Source organism: Otolemur garnettii, unplaced genomic scaffold (assembly GCF_000181295.1).
Source record: "Otolemur garnettii isolate 467f Iridium unplaced genomic scaffold, OtoGar3 scaffold00018, whole genome shotgun sequence".
Taxonomy (NCBI): domain Eukaryota; kingdom Metazoa; phylum Chordata; class Mammalia; order Primates; family Galagidae; genus Otolemur; species Otolemur garnettii.
The window spans coordinates 12,084,654-12,091,013 of record NW_003852413.1 but is presented as its reverse complement, the minus strand read 5'-3'; positions in this window follow the sequence as shown (position 1 = coordinate 12,091,013).

Sequence of the window (6,360 nt, the reverse complement as noted above, 5' to 3'; positions counted from 1 at the left end):
AAGATCCTGAGGCCTCCCTGGGACTGGGGCTAAACTGATAGTAGGGCTTATGGTGGGAAGCCATGGAGAGTTGTCCTGGGCCGTTCACGTAGGGAGGAGTGTGTAGCACAACCTCTAAGACTGATGTTCAACAAGATTCATAGCAAAACAAAACAAAACAAAACAAAGCAAAAGCAGGAAGAAAGACAAAAGAGAAAACCAAGATCAGAGGAAAGAATAAAAGTAAGAGAGATAGCAGTTTAAAATGGGCTACAGGTCCCAGATAGTTAATTCCAGTCCCCAAATAAAAGCCCTCCTTTTGCCGAGCCCTGTGTCAAAAATCACATGTGAAGGAAGACCTCTGTCACACAATCCAGCCTGTCAATGTGGGAGGTGGTTTCCTACTGTGAAGACCCTGACCTTCCCTTTCTGCAAACTGAGGTTAATTTAAGAACAAAATCCTTGCTATTCACTCCATGACATTAGGATTGAGATTCTGAGTGCCTTTAAGCTCATCCAATAAAATATCACTTCAGCTAAAATAATAAACTGATAGTGTAATATGTGATTTTTATAAAACTAAGAATAAACATTTCCTACCCTAAGAGTGCATTCAAAGGGAGCATTACCCCATGGCTGGTCCTCTCATACCCACAACTGTCTTGTGATGGTAAATCCATGATTTGGGAATTCAAGTCTTCCAGGCCTGAGGACAAAGTTACCAACTCTTCATGGTAAAGTATAGAAAGTGATGCACTTTGGCACCTTGGTCAAATAAATGACCATATCATAGCAAAGCAGACTGAGGGGCGAGTAGCGGAAGAAAGGAGAGAATCAGTGTGCACAGTAACTAAGTTCACCTACCGGAGTGAGAGGGAAGTTGGCGCTGAGTGGCTACACCAGGATCAGTTACTCCTCAGTGCTGAAAGCAGCCAGTAAACACTGGTGGAGTGTGTTCTTTTTCTCCATATTTTCTGGCCTTTATACATTCCAGGGACATTGCTGAGTTTTACAGTTTAGTGACACAGGTGTCTCATTTGTTCATTTATTCAATACAAACTTACTGAGTGCTGCTCATCGTTCTTGCCTGTAGAGACACAGTAGACAAAAGTAGTTGGCTTCGTAGGAGACAGGGTGAAGGAAGACAGAGAGAAAATAATAATAAACCAGTAAAACATGTGGTGGGCAATGAATGAAAGTGCTATGGAGAAAATAAGGCAGGAAAGGGGGACTGGGAATGTGGGGGAAGGTGGCAGGCAGTGTCCAGTCGGTGGCTGGAGGAGACTGCACTGCTGAGTGTTTGAGCAAAGACCTGAAGGGCAGGATGGAGACAGAGTGGGCTGTGTAGATATCTGGGTGAACAGGAGTCACAGATGAAGGAACAGCCAACGGCAGTTCTGGAGGGAAGAGCCCACCTGGCCTGAGTGCGTCAGGGTGGCTGGAATGGGCTGAGTGAGCTGAACAGCCCAGAGTGACTTTAGAACGCAGAGACCAACCCTGCAGGGTACTGCAGACATTGTCAAGAATGTCTCTTTTAATTTATGAGAGAGAGAGAGGTTTGGGGGTTTTCCTCAGACGTATATTCATCGGATTCAGTGGACTGCAGTATCTGGAACAACCTGTGAGAGGTGGTGGTGGAGACCAAATTTTGGATATTGAAATAGAGCCAGCAACACTGCTGATGGTTCAGAAATGAGTCCCAAAGAGCTCTCATGGGAAGACAGTAGGGGATGAAAAGGAGAGAGATGGTCAGAAGTTTGGTTTGGACAAGTTGAGTTTAAGATGTCTATTAACATCTCCTTGGGGACATCAGGAATGGAGCTCAGGAAAAATGTCTACTAGAGAATAAAAATCAAGGTGTGTTCTTTGGTGGTACTTAAAGCCATGAAGATAGATGAGATTGCCAGGAGAAAGAGTATAGATTTCCAGGGACTGGTTGGTGCAATCAGTAGTGAGGGGCAGCCAGCAGAAGGGATTGGGAAAGAGCAATCAATAAAAGGTGGAGAAGAAAAACCGCCCTCAACCAGCAGTCACCAGGGCAGGCTGTGCCAAAGCGTCCTGGAGGTGAACACGGGTGAGAAAACAGACCCCTAAGTCTGTAATTCCACAGGCTTGACTTTCTAACACAGACTAGATTTGAGATGGTCTCTCTGATGAAAGTGCAGATTCTGGCTTTCCCGTGTTTTTTTTTTTTTTTTTCAGTAATGATTCCTGTCTCTATAAACTACAGTCATTCCACTCCCTAATCGGAGTATTACCATGAAACATTGCTGTCAGTGTCAAAACATCTGGAATGATAAACAGAACAATTACTGAAACAGCGTCACTGTTGAGAAAGTGAATGACACTAAAGGTTAGGGAACTAGAAAGTCAATTGGTTCCTAATTTTTTGTCTTCAGTCAAATTATGAGGAACGAATTGAATTGGCAGCTGACATATCATTTAAAATGTTTTGTACTAGAGTACTTCATAGCCTTGGTCAAATATCTCAAAAAATACGCAAAATTTAGTGACTTTGTATTGACCTTCTATTCCTACCTACTTATTTGTGTGAACTAGTTTTCTGAACATTTATATCCATAGAAATGAAGAACAAGAGCAAAAATAGTTCTGAGCCTTATCTTGTTCCAGTAATTAGTGATATGCATCCAGAAATAATGGTACTAAAAATAAATCTCAATTCTCTTTGTTAAGATATGTATTTCCAAAAAAATTTAAGCTTCATTTTAATGGGTAATATTTATATATTGACATATATAGGGTATGCATGTTTTTGAGACGTCATAGATAGTAGTTATAAAAATCACCCAAAACATTAGCATTTTGCTTTACATGGGCTCTTTTGATGAGATGAAATTGAAAATTAAAATTTTCTTTTACTTTTTTTTAAAGGTGCAAGATATCAGAGTGATATCCTTTGGGGGTTTCATGTAGAAGTGACTTTATGTTTTCCCATAGGACTCAGAATTTAAAAAGAAAATCCCAAAGGTCCAGCAAAGTGTATTTCTCCAGGACTACAGTCTACCTGCCGGGACTGTCAGGGTCCAATACCCATCAATGGCCTTGGTGTGAGGATCTTGTCACACCTCTCTCCACTACTCGAAGCTTCTTCTGTCCAATAAGTGGATTGTCCAGCGCTCCAATAATTCAAGGCACATTATCCAATGTGCAGGATCTTTGTGCATGCCCTGGAGAAACACAACTTTCCAGAGTGTAGGTGAACATGAAAAGCTTTGAAGGACTCAAGTTCCAGATAAGAACCTCCTGTTGAGCTCTTCCCAAAAGAGATGCTTAAAAAGCATCTGTGGACTCCCAGTTCCTTTTTCCCACTTCCCTTTTCATGATTCTTCTGATTTGCCAAAGAACATCATTCCTGGCACCCATTCTGAATCTTACTGTGGCACTTTACCCTGAAAGATAATGTTAAAACAAAAAACAGAAGTGCTTCTGATTATTCCTAAGTATGTATTCCATAAAAGCAAAACAAAGATTTGGTAAGAAAGTGTAATGTGGGAAATTTTTACACTATTTACAGCACCTTAGTCTTTCAAGTGACAAATTCAGGGCACAGACTTGTGTCTTATCTCTCTTTTTCTGTCTCTCCATTCATTAGAATTTAGAAGGGAGAAATCTGTGATGCAGATGTGTATTAAGATGTTTGCTTTACTTAAAAATGAAGTTAGTTCATTTTCTACAGAAAGAAATGCCAGCTTGCATGATTTATTTTGACTCTGAGGACTGGTTTTACCAATTAGATTACCTGGCAGAGATTTTTCATAAGTTAGATATATATAAATATGCAGCCATAAGTTTTCAGGGAATGATACAGACACATTGATGGTGCTGAAATGTGGATTCTTTACAAAGATTTGAACTGAAGAAGAATATTTTAGATGTCAATTTTAGCATACGTGAGAGATCATTAAAACACCATAGTAATGATTGTTGCAGGCATGATCTTCTGATGAATGATAAAATTACTAAGCAAGTCTTTAAAAGAAACAGCAAATTTGTGTAACATCAAAGAATCTCCCTAAATCTGTTAATTACCGTAGTAGTTTTAACATGTGCCCATGAATTCCTTAAGACTCCCCCCTTCAAGAGGGGAAGTCTGATTCTTTCCTCTTGGGTGCAGGCTGAACTTAACAACTTGCTTCTAATGAACAGAAAATGAAAAGGGGAAAAATAGTAACTTCACAGTGTTGATAGCTGGCAGAAAACATCTAAATCAAGTCATCAAAATTAACATCACCAGTGACAAGTCACTCTAATATGGTACACACTCCACAGCTAAATTGGGTGTGATGGGATCAGAAACCCATTTTGCCTCTGTGATGAAACTCCTCCCCAAATTCCATAACCTCAGTCTAATCAGAAGAAAATTTTAGATGAGCCCAAATTGTTGCCATTAGGTTCTAACAGAGAAGTGGTGTTGCGGAGCATGAGACCCACAATTGAAATTGTATATGTAAATAAAAGGGTTCACAGCTCTCTTAGGCATGTAGCAAGTTTCTTTATTTTCTCCTGGCTTAAATAGTCAGCTCTGCACATGCACACTGTACATCAATGACCTCATTAATATTCATTGCAATCCATAATCCATCTCATGAATAAACATCTTGTGACTATCTCTGAGCAGATCCTCCCTAGTAATCTATGGATTAACTGATACCACTTAATCTAACATAAGCCTTTCAACATAATCCTTTTAACCTAACTGAATGGAGAAGGTATTGTTAGCCATTACTTCTTTGTTCTTATCTGATAAAGCCTGAGGCTCTGGGGGAGACAGATTGAATACCTGCCCTACTGGCCTCGTTTGGAGGCAGTTACTTTCTTTAAACAAGGCATAGTTAGGAAATTCCTAAGACATACAGAAAACTTATTTGCAAGCCTTTGCTCCCATGTGGGCCTTAAGTGAGGGATTTTTATGCCATAACTGACCAGGCCGACTTTAGGTCAGGGGGTTTTATACCCGCAACCAACCTGGCCTTATGAGATTCTGCCTCAGTTTCTCACAAGTATGCCTGCACAAAGTCTTTTCCCTGCTCTCTCTCAAACAGCTTTTTTGGCCAGAGACATATAGGCCTTTTGCCTATACCAAATCCAGCCATAGCCTACAAAGTACCTGACCAGTGTTATTCAAAGGTATGAAGTCATGAAAAACACGGAGACTGAGAAACTGCAGTAGATGGAGGAGACTAAGGAGACACGCTGGCTGAACCCAACACCAGGTCCCAGATGGGAACCTGGACTTAGTGAGAAAGCCAGTGAAATCAGAATAGGGCCCATAGTTGTGTACCAATGTCGATTTTTAAATTTTGATACACAGACCTTGGTTACATGAGGCATAAACATTGAAGTGCGCTGGGTGAGGTGTTCATTGGTATCTTTGTACCATCTTAGCAACTCTCTGTGATTGTAAAATAACTTCAAATTTGAAAGTTAAAAAAAAATACCATGACCACTTAACAACAAAATTAATGGGTGAGAGGGCAAAGAGTTGTTCAGAATTAATATAATGAGTCTGGCAGCAGAAATAGTTGAACTTCCTGTGAAGTTCAATCATGTGACCAGGAATCACACTCCACTGTGTCTCGTCCTGGGGTCCTCGAAGTGGGGAGATGTGTGGATGGAAAATTATAGAAATTCTCTTCTACTAGTGTTTATTTTCCCAGTGAAATAAAAAACTTAGTATAAGATGGGGAGAAAGTATTTTAGACTTGGGGAAAGAGGATAGGAGAGTGGAAAACATTAACACAATAGTAAGTTAAATAGAGTTCTGGGCAGCCCCAAGGCCATATGTGGGATCACTGGTCATGAATTTAAAATAAGATTTCAACATGTTGTATGGTTTTCTAGAGTTGTGTTCTGTTTCCTAGAAACAGATGTGCTAAAGGCAGAGAGTTAGAGCAAAGATGAGGATATCAAAGATCTAATACTCAAGGACAGAATATGATGATGCAGCAATTTAAGTAGGGCAAGTGAGGAAGAGATATCACAGAAATGGGAGAGATAGTGAAACATTCTTGCATAAATGGATCGTAGGTCAAGGTGGGGTTAAGTAATTCACAAGAAGGGGGTATTACAAGGATAGGAGTGGTAGATAGAAGTTGAATATGGGAGGTTGAAGGGGTATAGGGTCACCAGGTGAGAGGGTCTTGGCATGAGGATTGAAGAGTTTTGACACAGGGTCTGTGTTGGAGGACTGAGGAGCTCTGAGGGGAGCCCTCCCGAGTAAACCTCAGGTCCCTATTTATTATCATAAACTGGAAGAAGTACATAAAAGCTGTCTTCCCAACATGAGCACTGATTAGGGAGGAGATGGAGAAGGTCAGATAGGATGTCTCTACATTTGTTTCTGCAAAGCCACAGACCTTG